At 42.2% G+C, this 25,477-nt stretch overlaps 1 long non-coding RNA gene across 1 annotated transcript; it reads right to left on the bottom strand.

Annotated features, from left to right (window-relative positions):
• Positions 1-17,454: 17,454 nt before the first annotated feature.
• LOC310849033 lies at positions 17,455-24,356 on the bottom strand. Its single transcript, XR_014566751.1, has 3 exons — positions 24,246-24,356; positions 20,141-20,231; positions 17,455-18,170 (listed from the first exon to the last, which is right to left on the bottom strand). It is a non-coding gene; the product is annotated as an uncharacterized lncRNA (long non-coding RNA).
• Between the last annotated feature and the right edge of the window lie 1,121 nt (positions 24,357-25,477).

Here is a 25,477-nt window from a genome sequence, read left to right as displayed (position 1 = left end):
GCTGAATGCATTCCAGCCCTTTAATCTAGGTTTTATAGCAGGGAATTTGCAGAATGCACCCTAAGATGGGAATGTAGTTGGCATGTCCTAGATCAGGGGTAGCCACTTCGTGCCCTCCAGATGTTGTAACTCCTGGCAGTCCCATTCAGCTTGGCCAATGGCCAGGCATGATGGGAGTTTAAGTCTAACATCTGGAGGACACTGTGGTAGCTATCCCTGTCTTAGGTGGATAGCCAGCCATTTCTTTTTGGTCAATGCTGATCCCACTCCCCCTTGCTTCTTTTGCACCTGTTGCAAAAGGTGCAGTGGTATAAACTGCAATCTCACTGCAAACACTGAAGTGGAAGTCTGTTGAATCCTTTTTGACATCCATGGTGAAAGATTCCAATGACCGCTTTACTGCGGGCATATAAAAATTTAGGGCTTATTAACACTTCTGTTTGTCCTGTGCCCTGCACTTTCCAGTCACGGATCTCAACTGTTTTCCACATGTCTCACTCCTTTCCCAGGGAAAATCTGCCTTTTAGTGCTAAATTGGAGCAAATGTCAATCTGGAGAAAACCTGAATGCTCCAATTAAAGAGCAGTTTTCCTGAGGAAAAGCAGTGTGACAAAGGAAGTGTGAATGAGCCCTTAGCCTGGTGAAAAAATTTGGGACACGGATAAAAGTAATTGCTGAAGGGTTGTTTTTTGGTTTTTTTGCTCAAGGGCTGTGTTAACTAACACTCTCTTTGGAATATTCCTTCACTTGGATGTTAGTTTCTGTTTTAGTCCCTTCTGTTATGTTGTCTCCAAATTGTGACTCACACACAAGGATCATACCAACAATCACTTTAAGAGGAAGGCTGTGAAAGAGTCTTTCGGGAAACCATTCATGCACTTCTTCAGGAGGTTAGCAAAAGTATCTATAGAATGAGCTGAGTTGTTGATTTAGCTGAGGCCAGATTTGACATAGCCATGCTACTTTCCAGGATAATTTTAGCAGCTCATTTTGGTAAGCTTTCAGAAATGTAATATTGTTCTGGCAGACCAGAAATGTCTCCTGCACAAGTCCCCAATGGAAACGAAGGGGAATTGCACAAGAGCAAACTTTATTCTTAGCACACTATTATACAGTTATATGTCCGTTATTAGCCCTATGGACAGAGGATGTTTCACTTCTGTGTTCTATATAGCCGGGATGGTGTGTCCTGTTTCACTGCTTGAGGTGAAATGGGGAGTGCTACTTTGCCCTGCTGCCACCACTGCTCCTGGCACAACCTATCTGCTCCTGCTCCCGCCATCTGCTCTGCTGCTACCATGCGCCCTGCTCCATCCTCTGCTGGTGGAGAAGCACCACCAGCACCGGTGCCAATTTTGGGCAAGATCACACCAATTTTGGTGTGATCTTGCCCCAAATCATGTGAGATTACCCCCCCAAATGGCCACAAAATCAACACCAATGGCAGGTGGTGGACATGGCAGGGCACCTTTGGGCATGCTGCCATGGGGGTTTCTGCCGCCTGAAGCAGCGGCCTCACCTGCCTCATGGCTGGTACAGCACATAATACATTACCAGCTTTATAGACATGATTAATATATTATTATAATAGTATATGACACCTAGAGTAATGATACTCCTGAATGTTCAGTTCTTAAAGGCACCTAAACTTTCCTCAGCAGAACAGTTACTAATCCTTTGTGTGAAAAGGATTTTCAAATCTGACAAAGAATTCACCACTGTCTGAAGATTAAACAAGTCTGGAAATTGATAAATTCTCAACATTGCAAACTGGGCCAATGTGAATGGTTCTTAATGGGCAAAGCAATTAGATTTTATAGAAGAAGAGAGAACAATTGAAAAGGTGAAGGTTTTGCTTTTCAGAGCAATGGACCTTTGAGAATCACACACATTCTTTGCATGTTATCTGAATTATGTTCATCCTGTTGTGTTAAAGAAGAGGCACACACCCCGCCAGTATCTTGAGCTTGATGTAGACATGACCTTTGACCTGGAAGTCACTCTTTCTTAATTTCTTCCAGCGATGGACTAAGAACACCACATATACATCAGTGGAGGAATGACTACAAGGATTAAGAATCCTGCAGAGCCCTGGAACTCATGGGGTAACCTTGAGCCAGTCACAGTCCCTCAGTCTCACTTACTTCACATGAAGATTGTGAGAATAAAATGGGATAACCCCCATGTGTACCACGCTGTGTACCTTGGAGATGCTACAGAAATCTGATAAACAAACAAAACATATCAAATTAACTCTTTGAGGGTGGCCAATAATTTTTTTGAACAATTTCTTCTGGGAGCATTAAAGCATTTTGTGCCATCTGCTTTGTGAGAAAGGGAAGGAGGGAGAAAACTCTTAGGAATGGGTCTGGTGGTTCCTTGTCTCAGGCAATGATGCTGAGAAAGCACAAATGAGCCGCAGTGGTGAACTCATGCAAATGCAATGCCCCTCAAGGCCACAGGAATTGTGGAAAGATTTGTGTAAATATCTCATGCATTCTTGTGCTGTAAGGTTTATGGAAATGAAAACCACAGTTGAAAAGCCAATGCCACATCCATTCCCCCTCCTCACTGCCTTTTTAAAAAATGACTAGAATAAGTTCACAGAAGATGTGATGAGTAGTCAAGAAAATAAGTTGTTCTTATTTCAGTACCAGGGAGGTAAAAAAAGAATGGAGTTTGCCATACATTAGGCAGGACAGGATGTGAGAGCGTGGAAGGAGGAGGCCATTTTGTATGTGTCGAATGAACTTCTGCCGAAGGCATGGAGAGAAGAATCTGGGCCACACACACACAAAGTGGAAAAGTTGTTTGAATGTGGATCACATGTATATGTCATTGTACTCTTATTCAGCTTAAAGTAGGGCTAGTCCAAGACATCTTCCTGCTTTAGGCAAAGCATCAAGTGGTGTCCATTCCCTGAATCTCTCACCTCTCAAGTGAAGATTCATAGTACTCATGACTGGTCAAGTTACTTTGGTGCCTGAGGCATAAAATTCTACAAGGGCCTCTCTTAGCAGTAAGATATACAATAGTAATACATTAAATAACAAGTGGCTGCCCTTCCATGATAGAATTAGTGGTTGACGTGACCACTCCACATAAATGTCTCCTAAGAAGTAAGCACCATTGAATTCAATGGGGCTTATTCCATGGAAAGTGGGTAAAAGTTTGCAGTCATATTTCGGATAGAGTAGCCACTATTTTGTTCTTCGCTTTGTGTTGGCTAAACAAGGCCAGTGGTGTGACTGGTTGAGGACACATGGGACTAAGGGTAGATAAAATTGCAGGTATTTCTCTATGATGGGGTGCTGCCCAGATAAACAGGCCCAGAGTTCTGTAACAAATGGTAGTTATGGCAAACCCAGGACCTTGGGCAAGTCTGTCTTGCAGCAGTTAATCAATGGTACTGCACCTGAAGCAGGAAATACAAGTTTTAGTGGTGTCTTGGAGCAACTGACATTCCCTTCTAGTCTGAGCTAGGTAGTCAAGGTGGAAGTAGACAGCTTGGACTACAGCTACAACTATATATCTGAGTTCAATGGCTGTTTTTGAATGACATAATTTAAAGGTGCTTCACATGTATTTCGAAATCTACAAAGCTGCTCAGACAAAAAATCTAGGAAGGTCATCAGCAGTGAGTTGCATTATTTGTGGTATGAAGCAACTGCAGCAAACACTCTTTCATTGACCTCAGTTACATCACCTGGTTGCACAACAACTCTGATTAAACCAAAATAAGGTTGACAGCTCCATATAAGTATGGTCAATCAAGTGTCCACAGTGCATGTCTTAGTGGAGAAATGAAACGAAAGTTGTTCAAAGAACTCATTGGCAGTTTCTACGGCAAATATACTCCAGGGTCTGCTTATCATCTCTGAATTTTTCTCACCTGTTTGTTCTTCTGTGTCTGAATTTGGTATGAGGGTGGTCAACTTATGCATCAACAAGAAAGAAGATACCACCATGAAAGATCTGCATAGAATTTGCATATGCTGATTTATATGTACAGATGCCAATATAGAAATTAATGATGGTTCCCCATCTATGATTTATAGCGCTTCTCAGTCTGGATGAAATGCCTTGCTATTTTCCCTCCATACTATGTGCTTCTTGAAAAGTGAGCTTGCAAGGATTTTTTTTTTAAATAAACCCCTTCTTTATTTGAGAAATGCATGCGTGTTTTCCCCCCTTCTCCCCTGCGCTCATCAGTTTCTCTGAAGGAAGCAGATCTCTCCTGACCCTCCTGGAATGCTCTGTGCTTATTTTATCTCTGAAAACAAAGCAAATTTTGTAGTGTTTTGTTCTATTTCCTACTTGATAGAATCCTTTGTTTTCATCTGCAACCTCTGCAGCTTCCAATATTTTACTTTATTTTTCACTCCTAGCAGCTTGTCGAGACACCAGGTTCAATAGTCTGCCACCAGGCCCTGCCTCAAGGTCGAGGATTCCCTCCTTTTCCTTCCCAGTATTGTCCTGCATCCTGGAGGGCCCTTCTTCATACAGTGCAATAGCTGCTGTGACAATAAGGACTGGCACCAGGCACACTTGCTGCCACGGTATCGGTGGCTGAGCGCATGCCAAACTCCGGTGACAATAGCATGACTTCAGATCCTTTATTAGGAAAGGAAAGGCCTAAATGGGAGGGTCCACATACGAGCACAGTGCCACCTTGGTTCTGCCTAGTGCATTGTTCTTGTCAGCCTACAGTGGAAACTCCCTCCTTCAAAGCTTGTAGAGTTTAGAGACATAGATATATAAGCTTGCAAAGATTACATGCGTGCGCGCACACACATCTTTCTGTTGGGCCCCTTAACTCATTCTTGCATTCATGGGTAGTCTAATACACCTGCACATTGATTGAGAAACACTTTGGATCTAAGAAGTGGATTTGTTGCCAAGTGTACAGAAGGCCTAGAGCTTAAATTTGTCACTGCAGCAAAATTGCCATTTGGTGTCAGGCGAATCTCTTATGGAAGGGATGGAGAAAAGGTAGACCAGGATCTTCTGGCAGTAATGGAAGTAGATCACCAAAATGTTCTGACTCTCAGTTGTTTAACAACAATAAAAAATACACCCAAAATGATACTGTTGCAGCAAAGAAAGCTGTGTGTGATTATTGCATGTGTTTAACCTGAGGTGGCTTTTTGTGTCAAAGGACTGTAAGCTCAGTACAGTTTTGAGAGTTTCTGGGCTCAGAATTTTAAAATTCCAAGTATGTTTTCTTTAGAAATACTGTAGTATTTATTGAAATTTTCCAATACAAAGAAGAAAAACATACATTGTTGGCTGCCTTCTATGGTAAGGCACACACACACACACACACACACACAAATTTGTAAATCTGTCTGTGTTTGGCTACCCAGAGCTTAAATACATGACCTTTCACACACCCTTTCAAACACATGCACTTGGAGAGGATCCCTAACTTGGCAGAGAGAGAGAGAGAGAGAGAGAGAGAGACCGACCTGAAATACAGGACAAAACTGTATCAATACAGGACACAGCATTTTACATAGAAATACGGGACAATCCTGCACTAGGCAGCCCCGTCTTGTGGAATATATTGACTACAGAAATTTTCTTTTGTCCAAGCCTTCTTGCCTTGGACAGAGAATGCAGATGCTTATTTATGAAGGTTTTTGAAGTAATGTTTCAAATGTTTAGCTGATGTTAGGGTTAGTGGTTTTTTAAACCATTGCTTTTAGTTTGATGTACTTAAGTGCATTTCTGCTGAACAACCAACTAACCTGCATTGTTATTTATTGTTATTGTAATCCATGAAATGCTGGTAAAACAATGCATGCCACTTTGAACAGATGCAGCAGCGATGGAGAACCTGCAGCTTTCTAGAAATTACTGGACTACAGTTCCCACAATCCATGACCATTGGCCATGCTGGCTGGGGCTGATGGGAAGCTGGAGTCCAATTACATTTGGAGAACAAGTTTTCCATCCCGGCACTTTAGGCAAGTCAGTATATTAGCAGTTATGGAGATAATTTTGGAAGGCACACCAGGTGAAGTGTATATTTAGAACAGATAATTATAGTTCAATGAATCATTACGTGCCTTGTCTAAAGTCAGTGTGGAAATAGGGACAAGCAGTTCTGCATCTCCCTGAATTTAGGGCCGATGAACGTTAGCTGAGTAGCAGTAAATCTATCACTTTCAAAGCTTGCCTCCGCTGATGGGTTCTGCCTTCCTGTCACAAGGAAGCTGTATCACTGTGAGGCATTTGACAATGCTTTCATGTCATGTTTGCATGCAGTTACCATGCGTCACTGTGTCCCATGAATTGGCAGTAATATAGCTGTCACACAGAGCTATAATCATTTTGCACAAAATGGCTGATAGCTCCTAAAAGGCAAGCGGGGTGGAGCTGGGGAGACCCTGGCTCTTCTCAGCTGGTGATTTATCCCACCACTTCTATCCCCCGCAGCTGGACCTGTGTCTGTGTATTAGTAAGCAATGGCCAGTTCCCATTTCTCATGGTATATATATGTTTATAGTTGTAATGGCTTGATTTATAGTGTATGATCTATTGGTCCCCACAGAGCTTTTCCTAAGCCTAGGTTCTGGTGTGTGTGTGAGAGAGAGAAATATCTGTGTTCCTTTTCCACAGACTTTCCCAGTGTGAAGTGTAAACAGTGAGTGTTAGGGAAGTAAACAGCTTACACTCTTCCCACCCAAGCTGCTTCACATGAATATGTGGATCCCAAGGACTATCACACTTCTGGGAATATGAACATCAACTTAAGTGTGTGTGAGAGAAGGTGGGGGTGGAGGTCAGTGTGGTTCAGGAGATAGAATGGAAGCTTGTGACCCAGTTTTGAAATTTGCTTCAGATCACAGCCTCCCTTGGTATCCCTGGGCAAGCAATTATCTTTCATCCTTCACTCCACCACTCTAAAAAGGGAATAACAGCACAAGGGTCTGGGAGGTAAAGGCTGCAAGTCCTTTAAAAGAATGTTCTATTAATTGTTTTAAAAGCAGAGATGGTGTGATGAAGTGGTTAGCATGTCAGACTAGGACCAGGGAGGCCATGTTTGAAATCTCCATTGAGTCATGAAGTTCAAGGGGTGACTTAGGGCCATTTAATGCCTCTCAGGCTAACCCGCCTCACAGGGTTGTTGTGGGGATTAAATGAGGAGGGGGAGAACCATGTGCTCCTTGGAGAAAAAGGTGGGATACAAATGATGTTTTAATTTGCTGGAAGGTGCCCAAGCAACCCAGTCAGATGGGTGGCATATAAATAAATCGTTATTGTTGTTACTGTTGTTGTAAGTAGATAAGTAAGTAAGTAAGTAAGTAAGTAAGTAAGTAAGAAAGTAAGTAAGTAAGTAAAAAATAAATAAATAGTTATGTCTTTATTCTAAGAAGGAAATCTGCCATCATCACTGGCTTCTAGTTTTCTTAAGCTGTTTGACAGCCAAACTAGAAACTGCATTAGGGCATATAGTAGCTGCCACCAAAAAAGGCAGCAGCTGCATGTTTAATTTCCTTCCTTCTTTGTAATCTCTAGTGCAAAGCTCACATATCCTGATCCTCAGGCCAGCAGTAGCTGACAGTGTCAAGTGGAAGCAGTGAAATACAGAATATTATGACATCAGGGCATGGATAAGCTTTACTATGTACAGTGGTACCTTGGTTCTCAAACATAATCCATTCCGGGAGTCTGTTCGACTCCCAAAACCATTCGAAAACCAGGGCACGGTTTCTGATTGGCTGCAGGAGCTTCCTGCACTCAATCGGAGGCCACGTAAGCTGCATCAGATGTTCAGCTTCCGAAAAACCGGAACACTTACTTCTGGGTTTGCGGCGTTCGGGAGCTGATATGTTCGACAACTAAGCCATTCAGGAACCAAGGTACCACTGTATATTGGAGGAAGACAGGCATTTTTCCTTTTCTTTTTAACAGTTGTGTGTTTATTGTAATGTCTTGCTTGGATCTAGTTTACCATTTTCATTCAGGCTCTCATTGTTCCAGTTTCCTCCTTTCTCTCAATATGCAGTGCTTTCCCCCCTAAAAAAATGTTTAGGGGTACTCTCATTTTCCTACTCATATTGAAATACTGCCCCTCAGTGAGGCCAAATCTAGATTCAAAAAATGTTTAGGGGTGTGCATCCCCTTGCGTCCCCCCAGAAAAAGCACTGTCAATATGTATCCATTTCCTTCTCTCCATACATCAGTAAGGGCCATAGCTCAATGGCAGAGCATCTGCTTTGCATACAGAAGGTCCCGGGTTCAATTCCTGGCATCTCCAGCTAGGACTGGGAGAGATCTCTGTCTAAAATTCTGGAGAGCCACAGCCAGTCAATGCAGACAAGACTGTGTTAGATGGACTAATGGACTATTTTGGTATAAGGCAGCTTCTCAAGGATGGGGAAGTATATAATGAAATGTGCAAATAAATTATAATTTGCCTAGCCAATTTTTAACAACTCATGTCAATTAAAGCTTAGCCCATACAAATGCTGGCAAAGTAGAATGGGTGGGTATATATGATGCTCTTAACTTCTTGCATAACACAAATAATAGCAAACACATAAAGTCTGCATTCCTGAAAGAGACTCCTGATTTTGGGGCTGCCACCAATAACAGCTCTATATGGTAAGGTAAAGGACCCCTGGATGGTTAAGTCCAGTCAAAGGCGACTATGGGGGTGGCTCTCATCTCGCTTCAGGCCAAGGGAGCCGGTATTTGTCCACAAACATCTTTCCAGGTCATGTGGCCAGTATGACTAAACCACTTCTGGCGCAACAGGACACCGTGATAAGTGCCAGAGCGCATGGAAACACCGTTTACCTTCCCGACACAACATGCATAAAATAATTAGCAGCATATTCTCAGTAGATTTGAATATCTCATTGGAACATAGGGGTGGGCTGGGCCATCCTGTGACATAATGCCTTGTTCTTCTAATGTTTTAGTACATTTTCATTACTGCATATGCAATAATGATGTTTGAGCTTTGCTCCTTAGCCCCAGCTGTGTTAGACTCCCCTGCCCCCCCCCCCATCTTCATTATTAAAAATGTGTTTGTGGAGTTTTGTTTATAGGGTCAAGATCCAAGCTTTTGGAGAAATAAGTGTTGTAAGAGCTGTACAGGAGATCTGAAGTGACGCTGCATGGAAATTTCTTTCACTTCCTCTTTGCAAGAAAAGGCTCCAGCACTGAAAGCTGTAGACTTCCCATCAAACAGCCATCTGTGCAGCACTTGGGAACAGTGGTGAGTGCCTGAATCATCAAGTTTGGCAGCCATTTACCCACCACTCTGTTCCCTTTGGGCAGCTCTTTAGTGAATTTGGAGGAAAGGGGGAAGAGATGACGCAGGACAAGGGAAGGAAAGATAGAAAGAGAGAGAGAGAGAGATAAACTGCCTTTTAGCTTCATGATTTATGTTTGGTCCAAGCGTAGTCCTGCTTTATTTTTTCCCTCTTGGAATTTATCTTGGACATGTTGTTTCAATATGAGACAATCAGCTGAGCTCTCTTTGGAATGTCCCCAGAGAGGAGAAACAGCCTCCCAGTAGGGTAATATGTTCAGCAGAACACTAAAATGCATTTTTGAACATCTGCGTTCTATTTATGCCTCCAGAGTACTTCCCATCAGCTTTAGGGGAATCAAAAGATGCTTTGAAAGATGCTCACCAATTCTTCATGCTTCACTGTAATTTGCAAGAGAGCTTGCTCTTTTAAGCTGGTTTACTTAAGGCATGTGATTGCTGTAGACCAAACATTACAAACCTATGGTCCTTCATAATGAAAGGAATCCTTTTATTGACCTGCTATTTGTAGATGTCTTAATAGGTTCTACTGATTAATCTTTCAGATACATTTTTTAGTTGTCACTAAGGAAAAGCTGTCACCAAGGAAAACACATCTGCTCAGGATGTTCAAGGAAGGAGTGATATATCAGGTTTTATTAAGAAGTGATAATAAAGGCCACACTACATGTTAGGTGGGGAGTTCTGCAATTGGAGTGCCTCGTGAAATTTCTTCTAAAAAGTTGTGTGTGGTGTTTGTGTGATTTGGATCATTGTGTGTGACTTAAATTGTTCCTTTAATCTGCTCTATTTCACAGAGGAGAAACTATACAAGCACAACTTTGTGGTTGCATGTTTTTCCTTCTGCACTTGAGCGCAGCTCAGGGAAGAGTGATTTGTCTTGGGTCCATGATGCAGATGGACATGTGTGACTAGTTTTTGGAGAAGAAAAGTGCACTGGGAGATCCAGCCACAAAACTATAATGTAAGATGGAGTCTGAATAAAAGAATATACTGTGAAATGCTAAAGAATGACACCAATTAATATACCACAGGGATGTTAATTTGTGATGGATGAATCTTGAGCTGAAGCAGGGTGATTCATAAGGACTTGGGGCTTGCTGGAAGTAAAGGAGCATCTGTACAAGGCAGCATAAGTCAAATTATTTCTGGTTACTTGGTGATTCTGACATAAGAAAATGTTGAAGAGAGGCAACTAGCAAAGAAAAATTAAATGGCTCTAAGCTTACCATATAAGGACAAACACCTAAGTCAAGCGATGAGATAAGGGGTAACAAATATCCAGTAGTGGGGTGTTGCCACTCACCTGACCTCTGGTCAGCTGTGTCACTGTAGCTTACTAGGAGGTAGAGTGGAAGGGGCAAGGCAGCTGTGAGGTTGGCATGCTGCAAATGCACTGGGATAGCCAGTGGTGATCCCACTGGTGCATCTACACTGACCTCAGTCCCACCTTGCCCTTGCCCCTCCCCCTCTATGTCCCAGTAAGCAGCAGTGACAGAAGTGACTGCAGGTCAGGTGAGCAGTGCCACCCCATCCGTGCCCTCCACTATTGCAAATACCAGACAGGGGAGGGAGAGATCTGTTATGGCGTGCAGGTCAACACTGTAATCCAAGGGAATAATTTTACCTAGAAAGTTAATCCTTTTTAGTTCTCTCCCCTGCAAATTCCATCCACTTCTGTCAAAAAGGCGGGAAAACATGATAGCTGTTTTATAAATTTACCAATAGTAAATGGAGTGAGGGGTATGGAAATGAAGTGGGCCCTAAATTTTATGAGCTGCTGTTACAGGAAAATCACTGTGGCTATCTTTTTAAAATTTGGCAAGCTTCATTCTCTTGGAAGAAATGATGAAAGCACTTTAGATCAAGGTGGGCTGTTTCCCAAAGTGTTAGATCATGATCTAAACCAAATTTTGTGGTCTGTATACACCCCTAATATTCATGCAAAGTTTCATCTGCCCTATGAAGAATAATGAAATCTCATTGCTGAATTTATCAGTCTTGAAGGTAACATATTAAAGTTGATGAGCCTTTTTTCTATGCTTCATGGCAAATATCTCAGCCAGGGTGTTGGCTAGTTTAATTCTGCTTGATAAAGGAAAAGAAAAACTGCAAAAAATGGATTTTTTAATATAAAAAGAATACATTTTCATTAATTCAGTCAAATGTAAAACAGACTATTAAACACACACACACACACACACACACACACACACACACTCCTTGAACAAATAACCAGGGCCTTGACTTGTGAAATTTCATTCTCATACGGGTGCTGAAGAAGTTCCCATAGTACTGTTATGACTTGTTATCTGTCTTCACAGGATATACTCCCACACTCTTTCTTCCAGGGTCCCTGCTTCCTGTGGGTCTTCCCACAGCTGCCAGCATAGACAGCTTGCGTCTGGAATAGGCTTCATGTAAGCCTGAAGATGCTTATACTCTCTCACTCAACTGAGTGAGTCAACACACAAATGTGGCAGATGTTCAGCATCAGGAGGCAAAAAACTTGCATTTTGCACCATGCAGCAAATTCTTTTTTCTCTGATACCTTTAATTTCCTCTCTGCAGGATGTGGAATAATTTTCCTCTGCTGCTGCCATTCCTGTGAACTCAGGGGTCTGTGAATTATACAAGGACATTTGCATTGCCATGTCATGTGTGCTCAGACTTAATGAGGCTAAGTTCACTGATGCGAGCTTTTCCTTGTTTTATTTCTTCCCCTCCCCATGGCTGAAAGATGAACTCTGATAATATATGACAATTGTGAATTACTTAAGCACTTTGCGTATGTGAGGTGGCTAGTGACTGAGAAGGCAATTATTAAACACCAACAACCAATAATCTGTGGATATTAATGCATGAACCAGTGTTACAGAATCCCACCCACTGTACATAGAAACCCAGTCAGATGGGCGGGTTTTTTTTTTTAATTATTATTTCCAGGTATTTGAGTACTATCCTGTATAAGATGCTAGCTTTGTAGTATAGAGAATTATACTATGTGCCATATGGCATCCCACCACCATGTTGCTGACTACTGTTGAAACTTAGTGTAAGCTGATTCAGCTGGACACAGCTTATGGAACAACAGGTTGAAAAAAAGACATCTAAACCAAGGAGCATAAACTTTGTCTTTTATTCTAGCTTATTAGTTTAAGTAAAGTATTCAGACATAGATTTATCCTTTAAAACACAAGTGATATATCAAACCAATAATGTAATGTATGTTATAGTTTCTTTGGGAGATACATGCTTTGTTATTTTTATTTAAAAAACACCCCCCCCAAACCCACTTTACATTAATTGTAAAGCTAGCTTGATGTTATGCCTTGGAGAATGAGTACTGAGACTTGTGCAAAGCACTTAGACAGTGGCCCCAATCCAAGTCAAGTTCATTAAGACAGGCAGATCAATCATATGCTCCCACTACACCACCAGCAGCAGCTGTGCCATAACCACACCAGCAAAGTGTAATCACAATTCTATGCACTCCCAGCAGAAAGAAAGAATAGTGATGTCATGATGGTGGTGGTGATAAAAATAATAAAAAGAAAATATGTGATTTCATTACTTATTCATTCATTTAAATTATTTAGATAATTCTAAAAGTGTTACCATGCCCCTAGCTTCAGGTGATGGGGGATTCAGGGTAGGGCACCAGGGGTTGATGTTGGTATTTGGGCAAGTTATTGTGGGAAAAGACAGTGTGTTAGGGCAAGGGTAGCTAACCTGTGGCTCCCCAGGTTTGTTGGATTCCAACTCCCATCTGCCCTAATGAGCATGTCCAATAGTCAGAGATGATGGGAGCAGGGATTCAGCATAATCTTGAGGACCAAAAGTTCACCGCCCCCTGGTTTAATGCTCCCTAGGTTGAAATTGTGCTTGGAAATGGGTTAGGAGCCACTATAAGAATCTCAGTTCAGTGTCAAGAGAAAATTTGATGAGCATCCCTTCAATTCCTTCATCCAAGTCATTTATGAAGATGTTGAACAACAACAGGCCCAGGACAGAACCCTGCAGCACCCCACTTGTAACTTTTGTCCAGGATGAGGAGGAACCATCAATGAGAACTCTGGGTTCGGTCAGTCAACCAGCTACAAATCCAGAGCACTCCCCTGATTTGTCTAGCATGACTTATTTTTGAGAAACCCATGCTGGGTCTTAGTAATCACAGCATCCTTTTCTAAGTGCTCAGAGATTGACTGCTTAATGATTTGTTCTAAGATGAGTTGGTAGTTACCTTGGTCTTCTCCCCCCCCCCTTTGAAGATAGGGACATTTTCCCACCTCCAATCTTTAGGAACCTCACCTGTTTTCCAAGAATTCTCAAATATTATAGTCAGAGACTCTGAGATTACATCTGCAAGCCTTGAACCCCCTCCCCAGCGCCACCGCCGAAATAAAAAAGGCACCATGAAGCCTACTGCCAGGGCGCCTGCCACCCTCTCGGGCCTGGCGAGGCACCCCCCCTGCAAGCGGAAGCAGCGGAGGGGCCTTATGCCCCCTCCCCAGCACCACAGCCGCTGAAAAACAATCAAAGAAGGCTGGCAAGCAGCCTGTAAACAAACAACGCAAAAGACTTACCTCAACCTGGTTGCTCAACGGAACACATCCAGCATCCTGGAAGATGATCCTGGAAGGAAGAAAACCAAGTGAGGCTTGGTTGAAAGGGTCAGCCTCTTTTCTTTGGCCTTAGCCCCACCCTCAGCTGGCCATCCATTGTCCTCCCTGGCCAAGGGTGGGTCAAAGGCCAACCCAAGCAGGTGGGAGGCACCTGTCCAGGTGAACCCCCGCTCAGTGCCGCAAACCCCATCCACCTGTAGGGAAGGGAGGGCGGAGACTGCCCACCTCCAATCTTTAGGAACCTCACCTGTTCTCCAAGAATTTTATAAGATTATAGTCAGAGACTCTGAGATTACATCTGCAAGCTCCTTTAGTACCCTTGGGCACAGTTGATCAAACCCTGGAGATTGGAATTTGTTTAAAGTAGCTAAGTGTTCCCTTATAGCCTCTTTTCCTATCTTGGGCCGCAGTTCCCTCCTTACATCATATTTTATGTTAACACTAGGTTGGGCATTGCTTTCTTTTCCCCTTCCTATTTATGTATTGCAAGTTAGATTCTGAACAACTCAAAAGCTGCAGATATTTGCTTCCGTTAACATTGGACCAACCTCCAAAATACTAAAACACATGCATGGTACTTGACCCTCAAATCTGAAAAGGGAGCACTTGGCAATCACTTCTGCCACCTTATTTATGCATAATGGCAACCTACCAATACTATTCTTGGGTATAGTGTACCTGTCTTTGGCCAGAACTCCATAATCCTTATTTGTCCAGCCATTTTACGAGAATACCAAAAAAGAATTTGGCTACTCACATTAAGAAGGAAAGGATGAATGGTTAGGCTGGTTTTCTTGTAGCAAAGGATCATATTACAGGTGGAATCTTGGGGTTGCCTGGTCCAAAATCGGACAATTATTCTTTATATCTAATCCTTCTAACAGAACCTTACATAAAGTGTACACTGAGGAAGAGCTTTGCCAGGTCAAGCAATAGTCTGTAAATCACACATGCATGGTTTGAGCTCACACTTATTTTACAAATGAGTGGACTGCATATTTTTCATGTGAAGTATAAATGCTCCCTCATAGTAGAAAAACATTAGCTTCCATGAAAGGGCAAGTGATCTGCATCTAACAGAGGTCCCTCTAGCATATGCATTATTTTACATTCAGAAATTATTTACATCCCAAAGATTAGCTGCTGCTGAAGCCGCTTTCTCTTCTCAAGATGCTCCTGCCCTGTGAAAAAGAGAGTTGTGTTTTGATGAAGTCTCTCTGTATACAGGAATGTGGGCATTAATTAAACACAGACAGCAAGAGGTCTCTTCAGGTGGCATTTGAGTGAATGGCTTCCAGAAAGATAATTAACAAACTTCACATAAAAAAGAAACTGTTTTCTCACACGCTGAGCTAGATTAGTAGATGAGGGCAGTAACGTCCTGGAAAGGAGGTATGTAAACAAGAAAAGGTGGCAGTGTTAGGTTTGTGGTGAACTGGGTTTGTTAGTGACATAAACAGCATGAAGAAGACTTCTAAACAAAATCTCCAACTGATCAGTGGAGCCGACCCACCACAGGCCTTCGATGGTGCAGAGAAAATAACTTCACATTTTCAGAGGACACTAGTGTGTCTGTAACAGCAGGGATCCTCAGATTTTATTGTCACTGTGTAATTGTCACTGTTGTTGCCACCAGGTGTAATTCTCTTGGGGGGGGGGTAGGGGCTGTAGATACATTCTTTCTTTTCAGCTTGTATATTGGAAGCAGTTTGGTCTGGCTTTCATGCTGTCTCTAACACTGTTTTTGCTAGTGATAATTGAATCCATTTGGACATTTCCCATGCCTGTAATTCCAGTATAAAAACTATATTGTCTAGAATCAACATTCAGGTTAAAAACGGAAGTAGATTGAAACATGATTCTTTACCTGGGCTTCTGCTAACTGCTCCAGACTTTCATCCTTGTGCAGAGCACTTAAGCATGAACTTAAGCATTTCAGAAGTCCATCTGAAATTGACTAAACCACATCTTAGGCAACAGAATAACATAGATGCTTTAAATGGGTCATAGAAACACATATTTATGACTAAATATGTGGCCTGTTTTAGAGACATCGTGTCTCCGCAGTACTGATCCAAATTGGCATATTTGAACATTGGATAACAAGAAGTGACTTCCTAAATAATGGATTACATGGCTGAAGCTAGGCACCCGCCACTAGGAAACATATTTATTTATCTTTTTCAAACATTTACATTCTGCATTTTACTAATAAATTCAAGGCAGTCTACCAAAATTAAAACAAGTAAAGCAACAATTCACACATTTAAGACAAAGAGCATTTAAAGCACTATGATACCATAATGGACATGGCTTCCTTCAAAGATTTCTGGGAGCTGTAGTTTCTTAAGGGTACTGGAAGTTGTTAGGAGACTGCTATTCCTTTCGCAGAGCTACAGTTTCCAGAGTTCCCTGGGCAGAGGAATTGATTGTTAAACCACTCTTGAGAATGCCATGACTGTTTAAAGTGGTATCATGGTGCTTTAAATGTACAGTGTGAAGGTAGCCTTAGATTTGCAATTTTACCTCCATAGCTTTGTGTCCTGTACAACTGGCATGTTTGGTAGAGAACAGGCCTGCTTCCTGCAGGCATTGGCTGTGTGAGTTCCTATAGGGACCTCTCTAGCAAAGATGATCCAGCAAGATTTGGCTCTGCCAGCCAGCAGCTGACTGGCAGAAGACCGAAATCCTGCTTTCCCTTGCCAATCAGGGAGTGCACTTTAAGGCTCTTGATTGTGCACTGGCAGCTGCATCTTTACCTGCCTCACACCTGACATTGCATATGATGTCAGACGTGGAGCAGGTGAGTGTGGTTTGGGGAAAACAGCCTCATGGACCAAATTTGAACCTTGGGACAGGGCATATTTGGTCCATGGATGAGAGGTTCCTCACCCCTCTTGGACATCAAGAGAAGCAGGCTCACCACATTTGATCTGATCCAGCTAACTGTCATATGGTTGTGGGAGCATGCTTCTGTGCTTCTATCCCTAGCTGAATGGGCTATTGCAAGTGCACAGATGATTTCTGAGCCGCGTTGACCAGCCCCAGGCAATGCACACCTAATCTGATTTAAATTGCAATTGCTGTTTGGATCAGGGAGCAGGATTAGTCTCCCTGCTCTTTCCTTCCTGCCAAAGAGCTGATAAACACAATTCAGAGTATCTGCATCTGGGTTCTGGTGTTTTGTAGCTTGTTCTTAGTTTTTCTGTGTAAGGCTTATTCTCTGCTTAGTTACCAGCACTGAAGCTGATCTGGGTAGAATGAAGCTTAGTTCTGTTATACTGTATAGCTACTTCTGTTATATAGTCTGAATGCATAAACATAGCGTGGTGGTATATTTTAACAACTGGGCTGCAAATATATTAGGGAGATAGTCTTCAGATACCTTTGACACAAACAAAGGTATTCTGATGAGACTCTGCAAGCCAAGCATTAGTGCAGCTTTTCACCACCAATAGAATTACTGTGCACTGAAATAACAAAAAAGGGAGATAGTAATAGAAAGAAAGCAGGCACCATATGTGATGGATTAGGGGTGTGTGTGTGTGTGTGTGTGTGTGTGTGTGTGTGTGTGTGTGGAGGACCAGCTTAGGAAGTTTAGAGTTCCTATCAGAGCGAGACCAGGAGCTGAATCAGAAGCTGAAATGACTGTGACACTGAATTGAACTGGGTTTCCCAGTGGTTTACTGGCAGAGATGGAGATCAGGTACTATGGATGATGGTTCTGGGTTTTGCAAGAAATAAAATAGATTGCATCCACTTCTCTTTGTCTCCAGTAAAGCTAGGGCAGAAGAAGCAGCTAATGAATATGAAGAACCATCTCAGGGTTACTTTTGAGTTGCTATACCACTGATTTTAGCCATAGAGAAATAAACTGTGATGTTATAGTCAAGCAGCAAACCTGAACATTTCATGGAAGTGGGTTTGTTGTCATATAAGAACTTTTTGCACAAATATATGACAGAACAAACTTAATGATGAAATCATAGCAGCATGTTTTGCTGATAATAAGTTCTTATAATTCTATCAGACTCATAAAGAGTAAGAGGTCAATTCCATTTTTGCCTCATTTAGGAAATATAAAACCCACCATATTAATGTAGATTTTTATTATGCTGTTATTTTGAGGACTAACAGACTGAAACACTGTTAGAGCCTAGTGGTTAAGAAACTGAGCAATGAACTGGATCCAGATTCAGCCACGAACCCACTGGGTGGCTTTCGGCAAGGGTCTTCTCTCTGCCTCTGACTGCCATCTCTGAAATGTAGATCACAATATCAGCCTAGTTAGCAGTTTTTGTAGGATAATGGAGATAATAGATATGAAGCACCTGAAGCACTAAGGGTGTGTGTGGAAATAATAGAAAAAACTTATTCTTAGTGTTACTTCCATGTTGCAAACCTTTGAAGGTTTCTATAAGGTTTTAAAGTTAAACCTTAAAAAGGAAAAACAAATCTGTATGAAAAAAAATGTGCAAAGAGAAGAAAGATGGGACCTTTGCAGTCAGGATGACTGGGTTTGATGGAAAGATCTGTTTTTGATTAACATGCCAAAAAGTACTTAGGTTGAAAAATTTACTAGATGCTTTGAAAGGCAAACCATTTAGAAATATGTCATAGAGTCAGTCCTGGGAATGATTTAAAAGCCAGTGTTCTCTTCCCATTCAAAAATAGAGGTGAGTGTTTCTATCTTTTTAGTGTGTCGTTTGCTTAATAGAAATAATAACACCAGTACTCTGAAAACCAAAATACTTGATAAGCATTTGGTGAAATTTGTTAGCCTAGGCCAGTGATTGCCAACACGGCACCCATTTGCCCACAAAGGCCTTCTCTGGCTTCAAGGAAGCATTCTGTTGTAGCAAACAGAATATGCTCAGGTGTCTCCTTGGTTGCAGTGTGGTGTGGTTCCCCCAGCAGCTTCTCTGGTTTGCAGATGTGCCCATGAGCTCCAAAAAGGTGGTGTCCCCAGTCTAGGCATTATAAATGTTTGCAGCGGCATATGGCAGTATAATATATTGGCTGGTTCGGTTGGCATCCCTCTGCCTTGGGAGACAATGGGGGAGTGTGCCTTTGGGAGTGAAGTCAAAGAACAGTGTAAACTGGCATTTGCCTGGTGCTTTTGCCAAGTGCTACCATGATCAGCTGATGATTGGCACTTGCAGAGCCCTGTGCATCTTCAGCTGCACTAGGGAGTTCTTGAAGGGAAATTCCTTAATGCAGCAGATCCCAGTGGAACAATCAGGGGCTCACTTTAAGCTCCTGATTCTTCCTTTTGAGCCCATGTCCTTACCTGCTCCACATCTGACATCACATGTGGGCATAGGTTTGGGGGGAAAAATGACCCCATGGGTCAAATTGGGACCCATGCTAGATCTAAGCAGGCCACAGGTGGGATGCTTCCACTCCTGCAGAAACACTTGCAGATACAGGTGTGTAGCAAAGGTGGAGGTATGAAGGCACCATTTGCTGTTCACCTGAATGAGGTATGAGAGACAATTGAAGGAAGATCTCAAGTTCTGGCCCCTGAAACCACTATAAGTCATGCACTAGGGCTCAGATGTAGACTCAGATTCTCTCCTGTCCTTAAGACAGTATTTCTCAATTCACTCTAGATGCATCTTTTCCCAGCTTGGGTTTCCAGACATTGTTGTGGGCTTGTCATCTGCTTTGGTACCTCATCAACCAGAGCAGCTGAACTAGTTTAAGTTCTCAGCAGCAATGAGAAGTTCACCAGAGACAATAAATCATTGACATAATGAATTTCTGGCTAGTGTGTGAGGTGATTCAGAAATATATATCTCAGCAGATTGCAGCAATCTGTGGCATTCCCATCAGGTGATGAATACTCTGTTGGAACACACAATTCACATGAAGAGAACAAGCAAATGGAAAATAAGACATGCAGTATGGAAAAAATAGCATTTTAGTATATTTTTAGGACATTAAAAACATATATCTGTTTGGATTGTTCATGAAAGATGTACCGGTAAGTGGCAAATTTTCTCTCGGAAACAAACATGCCTGCACATCCCATAAAAAAAAGAGCTGATTGCCAGTGCCACTTAATCCTGCCTGGAATTAATATCAAATTCATACATATCATAAGAAAACCTATTTGAATAGTGTGTTTTGAAGTATTTAAAGCAAATGAAGTACTACAGTTAGTGATCCCACAGCCACTCTGCTGCTGAATAATGAGCTGTGATTTATTAAAGTTATATCTTACCTTTATTCCATTATGGAGATAATGATGACACACAACCAGTCTCACATCAAGGCACTGACCAGACCCAGACTCCTTAGCTTCAGCATGCATGCTGTTTGTGTCATAAGAATATAAGGAAAGTCTTGCTGAAGCACCCCAAATGCCAACCTAGTCCAGCATCCTGTTCTCACAGTAGCCAACCAGATACCTAAGGGAAGACCACAGGCAGGACCTGAGTACAATAGGCTATCCCCACCTGACCCTTGAGAACATGCTGTTGAAAGCAACCTAACACAAACTGAAGGTTTTCAGCAAAACTAGTTATGGGCCACCTTCCTCCATTCTTCTAGGCTTGGCTTGTAATTAGTTTTTTAATTGCTTTTTGGGAGAATCCTGGAAAAACCCCCAACTCTTGGGATTTTCTGACTTCTTTCCAAGAAATTTCATGAAACAAAATGAAAGGGAGCTCTTAAGATGATTTAGCACTGAAAAGAGAACCTGGTGTAAGCTTCTCCTAAGCTGCTTCTCCTAGCTGCTTCCAATTTAATTGCATTGCAAGGGGTTGGACTGGATGACTCTTAGGGTCCCTTCCAGCTCTACAATTCATAGAGCATGGAAAACTATGTTCCCCACACCAGTAAATGCCTTTTATGAATTTAAACATTTGGTAAAAGCATCACAGAATCTTGTGGCACCTTAAAAGCTACCAAATTAATATACAGTGGTACCTCGGGTTACATACACTTCAGGTTACAGACTCTGCTAACCCAGAAATAGTACCTCAGGTTAAAAACTTTGCTTCAGGATGAGAACAGAAATCATGCGGTGGCAGCAGGCGGCCCCATTAACTAAAGTGGTACCTCAGGTTAAGAACAGTTTCAGGTTAGGAACGGACCTCCAGAACGAATTAAGTTCTTAACCCGAGGTACCACTGTAGCTGCACCTGATAAGGCAAATTCTGAAATGAAGGAACCTTCTTCAAAAGGGAGCATCTGGAAGTCTTAACAATGGGAACAACAGAATGGAGCATCAAATCCAATTGTTTCAAAATAACTATCATCTTAAAAAGGGGATTAAAAGAATCAGTACAGCACAACTGGATTAATTTAAACACACTTCTGGTTAGTCCTTAGCCCTGCTGACACAGGGTCACCACACAGGGTCACCAAACTAAAACCATTACCCTCCCAAAACAGACAATGCTGTGATTTATTATTTCTTCATATGAAAACACTTGTCAGGCAGTTGGTAAATTGCTGTGTCTGCAAAGCTAGATGATAATCTTATTTTGAAGCTTCTTGAAATGCTTGCTCAAAACACACACACAAAAAAACCTATATAAAAATATTTTAACTAACGACAGGTTTTTCTTTTTTTGGAAGGGGAAATGGAGTGAAAATATTAATATCAGGCATAATAAAAGACTGCAGTGCTGAGCACACTTACAAAATGGTAAATTCAAGTGCATTCAGTAAGACGTCTTCTGAGTTAGCATCCTTCTTCTTCTTCATTTACATTTATTCCCCAACTTTTCCTGTTACTCCAACATACTCAACTCTCTCAATAAAAACAGATCTTCTTCCATGAGAGTCTGACTTAGGGCTAACCCAGGAGTGGGGACCCTTTGACTCACCAGATGTTATTATTTTTATTAGTATCATTAATTTATTAATCACCTTCTACCCAGTTGCTTCAAGGTGGTATACAATAAACACAATTTAGAACATTAAAAAAACAGCAGATACATTTTAAACAGTTCAAAAGCAATTCAAATGAATCACAACTCCCATCAGCCCTAGACGGCATGAGCAATGGGCAGGGATGATGGAAGTTGTTGTTCAGCTACATCTGAGCTAACCTAACCATTCTATCTTCCCTGCATGATAGCAGTTTGTGAATGTAGCTTTTCCATTTGAGAAATGTGTTAGCCTCTTTGCTTCTCTCTGTTCCACTGTATTCTGCTGCTTGTGGACAACTTAGAGGTTTCTGCTGAAATGCTTTGGCTCCTTAGACTTATCGTCTTGCAGTTGGAGTGGGTTGGTGAAATTGGGGATGTAGCAAACATGATTCATTAAAAAAAAAAATCCCTCAAGTCCTGGGACAAATTCTATGGGATTCCCACGTTTATTATGTGGGAAAGTGTTGAACATCTTGTATGCATTATTTTTTTTCATGCTTGGACTCTAACTCCCCGTCTGCTATGCTATTGGTTCCTATTAGGTATTGCTGCAAGGGTGGGGAACCTCTAGGGCCACGTTGCCAATTTTAAATTGCCAAGCAACCCATGCCAAAAAACATACATGAGCATTGTTCTTCCTCAAGAACTCATGCAAACATGTGCATTCTCCCCTTCTCTCTTTGAAAAGAGTTGGAAATAGATTTGGGAGTATGAGGAACTAGGGTGGAGTTGCAGGGGGCGGGGGCAGAAAGAAGGAAGAGCCAGATTTCCCTGGCTGGTAAATCAGAGCAATTACTTTATTTACAAAAGGGAAATTTGGAAATTGTGAGCTGCTAGGTAGAAAGTGTGCCAGGTCCAGTAGGGTTGGGCCCTTTGGCAAGATGTCTTCAGAGGCCTCCTTGCTGCTGTTGCCACCACTACCCATTTGCTTGCCCCACTCCTCTAGGCCTGGTCCAAGGGAAAAGGGCAAGCCAAACCAAGAAAGCCTCTTGTCTTGTGGTTTACTCAGAGCAGGCAGTGACGGGAATGTGGTGGAAGAGGAGGAGAAGCAGGGCCAGGGAGCTCAAGAGACTGGCAGTGGGCCCCTGGTGGGGCATAGAGACATTGCCAGTGATACCGACTCCAGAGGCACACTCTATTTAGAAACATACTAATAGCCTGTGGTAGATTTTCATTCTTATGAGTGTGTGCACCTTTTGTATGCAGTGATTCAGCTATGCCTGAATGTTGGGACCTACCGTATTTTTCGCCCTATAGGATGCACTTTTTCCCCTCCAAAAATGATGGTGAAATCTGTGTGCGTCCTATGGGGCGAATGCAGGCTTTCGCTGAAGCTTGGAGAGCGAGAGGGGTCAGTGCGCACCGACCCCTCTCGCTCTCCAGGCTTCAGGAAGCTATCCGCAAGCCTGGGGAGCCCGCGGGAGTTCCCGCAGGGCTCCCTAGGCTGCGAATAGCAGCCTCCTGCATGGAGCGTGGAGCGTGCTGAAGCAGAGCGCCCTGCGCTTCGGGCAGACATCGGGCAGCCCCACAAGCTCGGGGGACAGCGGGGAGGCGCAGCGCCACCATTCCGCTGTTCCCTGACCTGGTTTGGATTCCCCGACCTGGTTTTTGGGGGGAAATAAAGGAAAAAAAATTCCCCTTTATTCCTCCCCCCCAAAACCAGGTGCATCCTATGGGCCGGTGCGCCCTATGGGACGAAAAATACGGTAAGTCCCGGGCACCACAGCCTAGCCCCCAGTGATCACTCAGAGAATGGCAGACAATGGGGGCAGTGGAAAGCACATCTGGCATCAGCCCTGGGCTGTCAAGCACATGCTGGAACCCTCAGAGGCCAATGCTGGTAGCAAACATTTTGAAAATAAGAAGCATTTTATATTTGGGGGAGATGGGTAGCCAGCATGGCATGTGCATGCTTACAGATCCTTGTTTTATTATTTTTATTATCCTTTTCTGCAACAAAATGGGGCTTATTTCCAAGTAAATTATGCTGGCTGTTTGCCATAATAAACATGACAAACTTATTTACAAGTAAACAGGATCTCAGGGTAGCAGAAGCAAATCCTATTTTTTGGTATCATTATGTTACTATGCCTTAAGTTAATTTAAAATGCAAACCTGGGCATGCATTAAAACAAAAATCAGGACTTGCACACTGTTTTCTGTTATTGCTCTAACAGGTCAGGAATGTAGAAGGAGTTGTAAAACATGGAATTGAGGAGGAGAGAGAAGAGAAAGGTTAATTATGTGCATCCCAAATGAAGTAAAATATATGGCTATCTAAAGCTCCCCCTCCCCATTAGACCATTAAGTTCAGGGTCTAAAATTACCTTTCTGCACCACTGTCCATATGTGCTCAGTGTACATTCCAATCTTTTATTTCTAATTCCATAATCATTGCCATCAAGCACTATGTGGGCAACATACTGATATAAGAAACCAATGATTTACCTATTTACTCTTTCCCAAGGGCAGCACTAAGAGCAATTGCTCTGCTCTCAGACATCTTGCTAGGTAAAAGGCAATCCATCAGTGAGTCATCCAGTTGACACCTGCTGGTCCTGCAGTGTTAAAAAAGTGACATTTCATGGACAATGGGGTTAAATGCTGCTGAAATATTGAATTAAAATTAACAGAGGAAAATGTCTCCATCCAAACCCATAGCACTGGGTGAGGACTATGGTCATGAGTGGCACCACATAAGTTCTAAGACCAAAGGTGTATTCAGGACCTGATTTTGATTTAGGTGCCACTGGAGTGGTGACCTGATGAGCTCCAATTTTACATCTCTTAATCAGCTGGCTATGACATTGGTGTCAGTAACTGATCAACATATTTTGCATCATATTGTGTGATACAAATAGGAGCTGATTGGTGTTTAAGAAGGAAGGACTACAGTATATGGGCCCCTACAACAGGAAGGCCAAACATTTCTCATACCTGTTTTATACCCTGATTTTAGACTTTGTCATCAAATCACTGCTCCTTGAGTCATGCAAAAAGTTAAAATAAAAAAACACAAAAATTAAAATGAACACACATAAAAAATAAACAAAGTACAATAAAGGTAATTTCGAAGACAGAGGTAATTATTTTATATTGTTAATGTAGTCCAGCTTTCATTTTGCAAGAAGTCTAGGGAACCAAACCCTTTATTAATAGAACTTTCCCATGTTAAGGGATCACCTGACACTATTTCCCCCTTGATATTGTGAAACAGAGTTCTTGGTATTGCTCTGAATGTATCATTCCCATGAAGCCCTGCCCTTTATATTAGGGTTGAATAATTAGATCACAAGGTTTAGCATCGTGATGCAACCTGCTAGTGTTGTGCACATATATTATCACTTAAGAAAAGGTCACCTTAAGTCTAGTGCAACACCAATTTCTTTTTTTCCCTTGGGAATAGTTCTAAGGGTGGTGTCACTCTTTCGGTGTATGACTTCTCTGTCATCATTTAACAAGCCTAACCTGAAGACAACAGGCTGCATTGTAAGGCCAGGCTTTGATTTTGCAAATTCACACACATACAAATAAGTACACGCAAACACTGGCCTTAAGAACACTCCTTTTTACTCATGGGCAAACTACTGGCAAAGCAAAATCCAGCCCTTTTTTGTGCCCTCAAAGAATTTCTCATTGCAATACAAATAAATTAAAACACAAAAGAATAACCCAAACAT

Source organism: Podarcis gaigeae (assembly GCF_964106915.1).
Source record: "Podarcis gaigeae genome assembly, chromosome: 7".
NCBI classification, from domain to species: Eukaryota; Metazoa; Chordata; class Lepidosauria; order Squamata; family Lacertidae; genus Podarcis; species Podarcis gaigeae.
This window is presented reverse-complemented; position numbering and strand designations above follow the sequence as displayed.